Below are 11,601 nucleotides of genomic sequence, written 5' to 3' on the forward strand. Positions count from 1 at the left end.
AGACCTCTCAGGGCGGTCAAACTCAACATCCTGCCATAACAGTGCGGTCAAAGATCCCCCCAAGCACCCAAGACTTATGGTGAAAAGGGCGAATAGGTCAAAAGACCTCCCGCGAGCCCCCAAACACCAAAGACGAGTCCTAGACTTATGGTGAAAAGGGTGCACAAGTCACAAGACCCCGTGACCCTCACAATCAAAACAGGCAGGAAAGGTCAATGATCGACCGACCCTACTCACACCTAGCCAAGAGTCAATAGGCAAGATAAGTCATCAAATTGCCCGACCTCCCTTGTGACTAGCCAAAATTTGGGAAAGGTCAAGGAGCATATGACCTCCCAACAACTCCCTGGACTGCCTGACTTCTCCCTGACAACCGTACAAGCACAACATCTTCTCCATCAAATGCTGAGTGTTTATGCTTGCGCCATAACCGATGCCAGTAGGTAACCTTCGGGAACGAGCCACCGAGCTCTACAACTACCTCGCGTAGGTTTATTTCGAGAATAAGTCAATGAGCTCAGCAACCGCCTAATATAGACCTAAGGAGTCAATGGGCTTCGTGACCACTTAAGCATGGGTCAATGCAAAAAAAATCCAACATCAATCCCGAAATGAGAACATCGAACGACAATTTACACCAAAGGGTAGGAAATCCAATACTACCAACAATAGCAAAAATGATCACAGAATACACATAAAAAACCAATCATCGAAATATGCACTCTTCACTAACAATAAACAATCTCTTAGGCAAACATCCACAAGAATAAACAAACTTAAAACCAAGCTCCGCGCTCACCCCTAACATGGTCGAGTACATCTCCCACTCAAGCAAAGCTCCTCACACCTAATGGGGTCGAGTACATCTCCCGCCAAAGCAAAGCTCCATTCTCACACTTCAATGAGTACATCTTCCGCCTATCTAGCCAAGCTGAGCTCTTCATTGCTTAGAACAAAACAAACAAAAAATTAGGAACCAATTTTTAAAATTTCTTCTACAGATTATTCAATTGAAGATCCTCAAGGCCTTCTTGTTGAACAAATCGACCTTAAAAATTGCGTGCATTTGTAGGGGTTAAATTAGTAGCCTAAAATCTAGCCTCGAGAAAAATCTAAAAATCAAGCTAAAAGAGAAGGAAAGACACCTAGATTATTAAAAGGAAAGAGACTTAGACTCCTAAAAGGAAAAGACTTCACAAAGAAAATTGGACTCAATCACACCAAGGAAATAAACCTCCATATAAGGAAGAGATCCCCACAAATTGGATGAGCTCTTCACAGGCTTCCTAGAGAAGCTCCCTATGCCAAAACTCCACCACACATAGCCACTCCAACAAATCTTCTATAAATTCCTCCATTGTCTTAAGAGATATGTGAAATCATGAGATATTGTAAAATCACACATTATAATGGATTTCGCATCCCAAACAACCCGTGGGCACCCAAATCAATCCCATCGCTGATGGCCTTACCCTCTCTCAAACCAAATATGCTCTTGATATTCTAGAACGAGATAAGATGCATGACTGTAAACCTATGGGCACTCCCATGATGCCGCGGACCAAAGGTCCTACCTCTCAGACACCCTTCTCTGACCCTGCTCACTACCATAGTATTGTCGGTGCCCTACAATATCTTACCCTTACTCGTCCTGACCTCTCTTATAGTGTGAATTTTGTTTCTCAATTCATGCATTCACCTATTGAAGCAAATTATAAAATGGTCAAGCGTATTCTTCGATATTTAAAAGGCACTATAGACCTTGGTCTTCATTTTAGTTCCCATTCTATACTTGATCTCTATGCCTTTTCTCATGCAGATTAGGCTGGTTGTCCTACTACTAGACGCTCCACCACTGGCTACTGTGTCTTTCTTAGAAGCAATTGTATCTCCTGGTCTGCAAAAAAACAACACACAGTCTCTCGATTAAGCTCTGAAGCTGAGTACCGTGCAATGGCCCATACAACTGCCGAACTAACTTGGATATCGTTCTTATTACGTGCTCTAGGCATTCACCTCACCTCCACTCTGTTGTTACTCTGTGATAATATTAGTGCTCTCTACATGACTGTTAATCCTGTCTTTCACGCTCAAAGCAAGCATATTGAAATTGATTATCACTATGTTCATGAACGTGTTGCTCTTGGACTTCTTCACACTTGCCGATATGTCTCGACATCTCATCAACTTGCCGATATGTTTACCAAGCCACTTGGCCGACTTGCTCTTATTGATCTTCGGACCAAACTTGGCCTCATCCCTCGGCATAGTTTGCGGGGGCATATTAACACCACAGACAAGGCAGAAGAAAACTTACCTTGTGAAGAACCAAATAGCTTCCTCCCATACAAAGAACCAACGGCTACAAGCAAGATTACATCCACAAATTATGGAATAGCCAGCCCATCTTCCAGATCATGCAACGGCTAATATCTTTATTGTAATATAATTACTTTCCATTACTGTATGTATCCTAGGCCTCCAATCATTACAAACTCTCATGTATTGATACAATATACGAATTGTATAAATAAAATAAGACTCTCACAGTTGAAGAGGATTTACAAAAGCAACCTTGTTGTAATTGTTTTCATGGTACCAGAGCCCTTGTGAGAGAAGAGAGTCTTCCTCCCACGACAACCATCGCCCTTAATGTCGGTAACTTTGTTACCTGGCAATTAAACGCCACCAATTATCCTCTTTGGAGAGAACAAATCCTGGCCTTGGCTGAGAGTCAAGACCTTGTAGAGCATCTCACCGATGCATCCCCACCCACTGAAACCATCACTGCCAGTGAATCAGCTCCTGGTTTGAGCAAAACTGAACCTAGTTCCGCCTTCCTTCAATGGCGCAAATCAGATCGATTGCTCAGTGGATGGATTATCAGGACACTATCTGAGGAAGCCCTTGGTCTTGTTGTAGGCCTTGATTCCGCCCATCATGTTTGGGTGGCTCTCAAAGAGGCATATGCTCATGATTCCCAGGAACGGGAATTCCATCTTACACAGCAGTAAACATACCTGTGCAAGGAACCATCGACGCCCCTAGGTGACCATCTTCGCACATTCAAAGGCTTGTACGACAGCCTTGCTTCCATTGGACGCCCCATGCAAGACAAAATGAAAGTGTTCTCTTTGCTAAATAGTCTCGGCGCCAAGTATGAGCCCTTAACAACGACGATGTTGAAACTTCCCATGTCCTCCTACGCGGAACTGCTTCCTCTGCTACAAGGGTATGAAATTCGCTCAACTCTTCATGATTCCACTAATAATTTTGCTTTCTATGGACAGAGACACTCAAACTCTACCAAGGATTACCGAAACAACAACCCATCTCAGAATCGGTCTTTCTCTTCAAAGGGTCGAGGGTTTCAGCCCTTCAACCAGTCCGTGAGGACTTCCTCTAGAAATGGCCCTCAAAATGTGCATTTTGCACCAAACCCCAGTGGGTCTAACCCACGTGATACTCATGACCAGCTCCCTAATAAAGGATCCACTTCTAACCGTAATGAAAGCTGTCAGATTTGTGGAAAAAAGGCCATGTTGCTCTTAAATGTTGGAACAGGTTCAGTCACTCTTATCAACCTAAGGATATTCCTCATGCCCTTGCTATGATGACTCTTGAGAATTTTTCTCATGATGCTGAATGGACCGCTGACATCGGTGCATCTAGTCATATGATCGGCGACCCAAATATACTCGAAAATTTACGTTGCTATTTTGGTAATGATGCTATTATTATTGAAGATGGTAGTTCTCATGCTATTACTCATATTGGTGATACTTATCTTGATAATGGCACTACTAAAATTAAATTATGTGATGTTTTATTAGTACCTGCATTGGCCAAAAATCTTTTATCTATTGGGCAACTTACCACTGATTATCCTTATAACTGCGAATTTTACGGTGTTGATTTTGTTATTAAGGAACGGGAGACCAACCGCGTCCTGTTGACTGGATGCCGGAAGGGTAATCTCTATGTCGTTTCTCCTCCATACGAAGCTCACTTTTCCACTCGATTCCGACGTGTTCCTGAAGATGTTTGGCACTAGCATTTGGGACATCCTCAGGCATCTTCTTTACGAGTCTTAAAATCAAAAGGCCTTATTCAAGTTTCTGGCTCTTCTAAAAATTCTCCTTTTTGTAATAGTTGCCAATTAGGCAAACTTTGCAAACTTCATTTTTTACCATCTACCAATATTACTCATAATGCGTTTGATAAAATTTATTGTGATTTATTGGGTCCAGCTCCTGTAGTCTCTATTGGTAAATTTCATTATTATGCATGCTTAGTTGATGCTTTTTCTAAATTTATGTGGTTTATTCCTTTACGCAAAAAATTTGATTTTTTCCATGCATTTTTACTTTTTGAGAAATATGTTGAGCGACAATTTTGCAAAAAAATTAAAATTTTTCAAACTAATGGTGGTGGTGAATTTGCTAATCGCCAATTTACATCCCATTTACAAAAACAAGGTATTATTCATCAGTATTCTTGTCCTCATACTCCTGAACAAAATGGTATGGTTGAACGATGCCACCGTACTATTCGCGAATTTGGGATGACCATGCTTTTTTACAGTAGCGTTCCAAAACGCTTCTAGGTTGAAGCTTTTGCCACTGCCACTTTTCTTATCAATCGACTCCCTTCCACCACCATTGATTTACAATCACCCTTTTCCATCCTTCACGGTACCTATCCTGACTGTAGTTCCTTACGTGTGTTTGGCTCAAAATGTTTTCCCTACACTTGAGATACAAAAAAAAATAAATTTGATCCTAAAACCTTACCTTGTGTTTTTATGGGTTACAGTGATAAGCATCAAGGTTACAAATGCTATCACCCTCCTTCTGGGTGTACGTTCATCTCACGTCATGTTGTGTTTGACGAGTCCACTTTTCCTTTTAAACAACCTGGTAACCTTCACCTACCCTCACCTACCGAGCTAGTCCTCTCCACATTAGATATGTGGATCACTCCTCCTACCCCTTTCTCCAACTCCACCATACCCAAAGTTGGTCCCGCACCTTGCTCATCTCCCATAGCCGTAGATATTCCTCTTCCGCATCTATCCACTTCCGCCCCTTCCCCTACACCTGCACCACCCACCTTTAGTGTCAGTAGACTACCTATATCTACATCTCTATCCCCTAATACTGAAGTCACTATGCCCCTGCTACCCACTGATCCTCCCACCATTCCATTAGTGACCCCTGCTACCACCATTGTCACACGGTCCAAGTTTGGCATTCGCAAGCCTAACTCCAAATATGCTCACTTGCATGACCTTACTCCCATTCCGACTGCGCCTAAATCCATTCGCTCCGCTCTCAAACATCCCGGTTGGTTACAAGCAATGCATGATGAGTTACACGCCTTACGTATGAATAACACTTGGACTCTTGTCCCTCGTGATTCTACTGTCTATTATAGGTTGTAAATGGATTTTCAAAAGCAAACTTAAAGCTGATGGCTCCTTGGATCGGTTAAAAGCTCGTTTAGTAGCTAAAGGTTTTCATCAAGAAGATGACATAAACTATCATGAGGCTTTTTCCCCTGTTATCAAACCCAGTACTATTCGCATTGTTCTTACAATTGCTCTCATCAACCACTGGAGTATTCGACAATTGGATGTCAAAAATGTGTTTCTTCACAATGATCTTTAGGAATCTATTTACATGGAACAACCTCCAGGTTTTATTCATCCAACTCATTCTTCTTATGTTTGCAAATTAAATAAAGCACTTTATGGTCTCAAACAGGCTCCCCGTGCTTGGTTTGAAAAATTTAGCATTTTTTTTTTTATTAACGTATGGCTTTCTTTGTAGCATTGCTAATTCTTCTTTATTTGTTTGTCATTCCTCGCGTGGTACTCTTATTTTACTCTTGTATGTTGATGATATTTTATTGACTGGCTCCTCTACTGCTTATCTTCTTGAATTTATTTCCACTCTTCATAGTCAATTTGCCATGAAAGACCTTGGCCCTCTTCACTATTTCCTTGGCATCCAAATCAGTTCCACCGCTGATGGCCTTACCCTTTCTCAAACCAAATATGCTCTTGATATTCTAGAACGAGATAAGATGCATGATTGTAAACCTATGGGCACTCCCATGATGCCATGGACCAAAGGTCTTATCTCTCAGACACCCTTCTCTAACCCTGCTCACTACTGTAATATTGTCGGTGCCCTACAATATCTTACCCTTACTCGTCCTAACCTCTCTTATAGTGTGAATTTTGTTTCTCAATTCATGCATTCACCTACTGAAGCAAATTATAAAATAGTCAAGCATATTGTTCGGTATTTAAAAGGCACTATAGACCTTGGTCTTCATTTTAGTTCCCATTCTACACTTGATCTCTATGCCTTTTCTAATGCAGATTGGGCAGGTTGTCCTACTACTAGACGCTCCACCACTGGCTACTGTGTCTTTCTTGGAAGCAATTGTATCTCCTGGTTTGCAAAAGAACAACACACAGTCTCTCGATCAAGCTCTGAAGCTGAGTACCGTGCAATGGCCCATACAACTGCCGAGCTAACTTGGATATCGTTCTTATTACGTGATCTAGGCATTCACCTCACATCCACTCCGTTGTTACTTTGTGATAATATTAGTGCTCTCTACACGACTGTTAATCCTGTCTCTCATGCTCGAAGCAAGCATATTGAAATTGATTATCACTATGTTCGTGAATGTGTTGCTCTTGGACTTCTTCACACTTGGCATGTCTTGACATCTCATCAACTTGCCGATATGTTTACCAAGCCACTTGGCCGACCTGCTCTTATTGATCTTCAGACTAAACTTGGCCTCGTCCCTCAGCACAGTTTGCGGGGGCATATTAACACCACAAACAAGTTAGAAGAAAACTTACCTTGTGAAGAACCAAACGGCTACCTCCCATACAAAGAACCAACGGCTACAAGCAAGATTACATCTACAAATTATGGAATAGCCAGCCCATCTTCCAGATCATGCAACGGCTAATATCTTTATTGTAATATAATTACTTTCCATTACTGTATGTATCCTAGGCCTGCAATCATTACAAACTCTCCTGTATTGATACAATATACGAAGTGTATAAATAAAATAAGACTCTCAAAAACTCCCACGGTTGAAGAAGATTTACAAAAGCAACCTTGTTGTAATTGTTTTTGTACTTAAGATCTATTTTATCCTTAAAAAAGAAACAGAAATGTTAGGTTTACAAAGGATATTATTAGTTTGTAACTTTACTTGAATGAGATCTTTTGTGAAAGAAGAGAATTGTTAGCTAGGTTCACAAAAATATATTAAAAAATAAAGTTGGTACAAATTTAATTATTTAATTTATATTTTAAATCCGAACACAGCTTGGAGACCAAATCTAGAATATTACAGGTTGCTTAACGGTGAGAATATTACAAATTAATGGTGAGAACTATTTTGCAGGTTGCTTAAGGATATTGATGATAAATGCATATATACTCAAGGTACTCAAGGATATTGATGATTTGCCATCATTAATAAATGCATGCTAGCTACCACTCTCAAGGCCGGACCATATACAACAAAAGTTGGCAGTGATGGATATCTACCTTTTTTTTTTTTTTTTTTTAATTGATCCTAGCTATAGCAACTGATCATATCTGTATTTGAAATTGAAAACAAAACTAATTAATGCCTTTTTCTTTCATAAAATTGGTAGATTATTCATGTCCTTAATTCATCGACGTCCATTCATCAATTATCTACAATTGGTAGGGTCACGTGGCACTTATACGTTGGCAGTGATAGGAAGCGTGGGGACCATTTCTGTCCCTTTCAAAACTTGGATTAAAAATATATTACAAAAATGAAGTTGGTAAAATTTAATTATTTAATTTATATTTTAAATCCAAACACACCTAGAATATTACAAATTAATGGTGAGAACTTGCTTGCAGGTTGCTTAAGGATATTGATGATAAATGCATACTCAATTAGGTACGTACAAACTGATGGTTATAATTTGCCATCGATCATTAATAAATGCTATCAAGGGACCATATACAATAAAAGTTGCCAATGATGGATATCTCTACCTTTTTAATACTAATGCAATGCATCTTTCTTTGAACTGCATGGATCGATATCCAGAAAACTTGTAGATTATTGTGCTTATTTCACACATACGTACACACACACACGACATATATATCGCATTCAGATTCATCGATCATTCATCAATTTTCTGCCATTGGCAGTGATAGGAAATGTGGGGACCATTTCTGTCCCTTTCAAAACTGGGATTAAAAGAAAGATAAGATTTGTGTGGCTAACGCTTGACTACTTGGATATTTATGAATTAATGGGAAAGATTCTTGAGTAGGAATTAAAGCCTAATATTCTAATTTTAATTATATATCTTCATTTGTGGTAGTTTACGTTTCAACATATTAACTTTATATTATATAAAATATAGTTGGTTCGAACTTAACTTTAATAAGATTCAAGTACTGTTGTTTTAGTGACGATATATATCCAGCTTCCGTCACGTAGTACGTAGTACGTACGTACGTTGGCAATGAATAGGAACCTGTGTGGGGAATCCATTTCTATCCCTTTAAAAAGTATATAAAAAAAAAAGGATTAGATTTGTGTGGCTTGACTTGTATTCTGAATTAATGGAAAAGATTCTTTCATGCAGATAGAGAAGATGAAATAATATTCTAATTTTATTTATATATCTTCATGATTTGTTGGGGGCGAGAGTGTCCATCGATTGTATCTTTGCATAAACAAAGTATTAAATGGCTACCCTCATTTGTATCTTTGCATAAACAGAAAAATAAGCATTATTATTAAAAATATAGATATTATGGCAATAAATTAGATTTTACGTACATCGTAATTTGATCCATTCATGAGTTATTTGAAAATATTATATTTATATAAATTATATCATATATATACTTTTAATTAACGTGCTCTACGTATCTGATTAAAAATATTCGTGGCAAAAATCCATACCACAAATACAAGTCAACAAGATGAGTTAGTGAATAATTAGGATATTTTTTTATCATGTTCTAATTATTCTAAGTAAAATTAGATATAGTTTTAAGTCGTGCAAGTCTTATTTACTCATTTTAAAAAAAGTATTGTTCACCATTAACAATATAATTTTTTCTGCATGTGTATTATATATATATACATTAAAGTATATATATCTACTTTAAAAAATAAATAAATAAAGTGTGTCAGACAGCTTGCATATTTTAAGTTTGTAAATTTCTACATTTTCCATCAAATTCAGATTACCCCATGTGGCGACTTTTACATTCCTTCAAACATACAATGTGTCTCTAACATATTTTGACAGAAGCAACGCACAAATATGTTCTTAATTCCATTTTTTCTATGGAAGAGAGAGTAATTCCTATTCTCATCTGAAACTGGAATGTAGCTCGTAAAGTGGAGTGCTTTAACGGTTAATTAGAGTGTGCATCCTCTCAGCAATTTTGTTTTCTGCCTCACGGGACATCAGCAGTACTGGTGTGTCATGAAGCAGGATGCTGTAGACATTCAACACTGTAAAACATGGGCAACAAGCATCAGCCAGCGGCATTACCCAATTGAGTGGGATATTTTATTATAGAAGAGAAGTGCTAGCTAGGTTCACAAAAGTATATTACAAAATTAAATTGATAAAATATAATTATTTAATTTATATTTTAAATCCAAACACAGCTTGGGGACCAAACCTAGAATATTACAAATTAATGGTGAGAACTTGCTTGCAGGTTGCTTAAGGATATTGATGATAAATGAATACTCAATTAGGTACGTACAAACTGATGGTTAAGATATTTTTAAAGTAACTCAAAATTTTGTAAACAGTGATCATTAAATAGTTGCGAAAAAGTTTTATTAAATTATGAGAAAGTAGAGATAAAAAGTTGAATAAAAACATTTTTAAAATAATTATTATATTGGAGTTTAAAAATTATTTGAATATACATTTTTAACATTATTTTTGTTTTAAAGTTTGTAAAAATTAATTATATTGATTTTTGTATTGAATAATGATTAGATGAAAATGATTGAAAAATTAAAATTAAAAAGTGTTTTATGTTTCATTGATATTTGTGAATAAAATAATAAGAAATTTTGAAAATTTTGAAAAGTGACTTTACCATTTATCTACCTGGTCTCACATATTTACATGCACGTAACGTGACTTGTTAAAAAAAAAAAATGATCTACTTTAGATCTATTTTATTTATTCTTAAAAAAAAAAGAAATGTTAGGTTTATAAAAAGATATCACATAAGTAAAGTTTTGAAATTGATATGACTAGATTTCATATATTAAATTTGCTTTATATTAAAAAAGACTTTATAATATGATGTATTGAATTATATCAATTTGTGATTTTACTTAAATGAGATATTTTGTTAAAAAAAAGAAATGCTAGCTAGGTACACAAAAATATATTATAAAAATAAAATTGATAAAATTTAATTATTTAATTTATATTTTAAATCTAAACACGACTGTTTGGGAACCAAATTTAAAATATTATAAATTGATGATAAATGCATACTCAAGGTACGTACAAAGTACTGATGGTTATAATTTGTCATCATTAATAAATGCATGCTAGCTACTACTCACAAGGGACCTGCGTATACAATAAAAGTTGAAAGTGATGGACATCAGCCTTTTTCATTTGGAAAATACTATCTTCACAGGCAATTTCTATCGAATTTTTTTTTATTTTTTATTTTACTTAGTGATTAAGTAAAAGTTTTTAGATGAATATGTGATTTTTTTTAATTTTTAAAAATGTTTAAATAACTTTAAAAAATGATGAAAAAAAAGTGAAAAAAATAAAAAAACAGAATTGCACTTATCGGTAGAGGATTTCGGAGTCTGTGTATGTAGTCCCGATTGGCGGCGGCAACGTCGATTTCGGTGTCTGTGTATGCTCCTTTTCATTTATCCTATGGCAACTGATATCTGTTTTTGAAATATGAAGCAAAACTAATTAATGCAGTCGGTAAATACAGATAGTTATACGGAATGAATAAAAAAATTTCGTATTAATTTATTTTTTTATAACCGATTGCACGCCGATTGTATCTACCGATTAGAAAAAATATTTCTCTTTCTTAAAAGTGCATGCATGGTCAGCCAAAAAACTTGTAGATTATTCATGTGCTTAATTCACACATGATATATACACACACATGACATATATATCACATTCAGATTCATCGACCATTCATCAATTATCAGCAATTGGTAGCTAGGGTCACGTGGTATTTATACGTTGGCAGTGATAGGAAGTGTGGGGACCATTTCTGTCCCTTTCAAAACTTGGATTAAAAAATAAAAAGGATTAGATTTGTGTTGCTAGCGCTTGACTAGGATATTTATGAATTAATGGTAAAGACTCTTGAGTAGGGAAGCCTAATATTCTAATTTTGTTTATATATCTTCATTTGTAGTACTTTACGTTTGAACAGATTAACTTTATGTTATATAAAATATAGTTAGTTCGAACTTAACTTTAATAATAAGATTCAAGTGTTGTTTTAGGGACGATATCCAGCTTCCGTCACG

This window comes from Carya illinoinensis, chromosome 6 (assembly GCF_018687715.1).
Source record: "Carya illinoinensis cultivar Pawnee chromosome 6, C.illinoinensisPawnee_v1, whole genome shotgun sequence".
Lineage (NCBI taxonomy): Eukaryota > Viridiplantae > Streptophyta > Magnoliopsida > Fagales > Juglandaceae > Carya > Carya illinoinensis.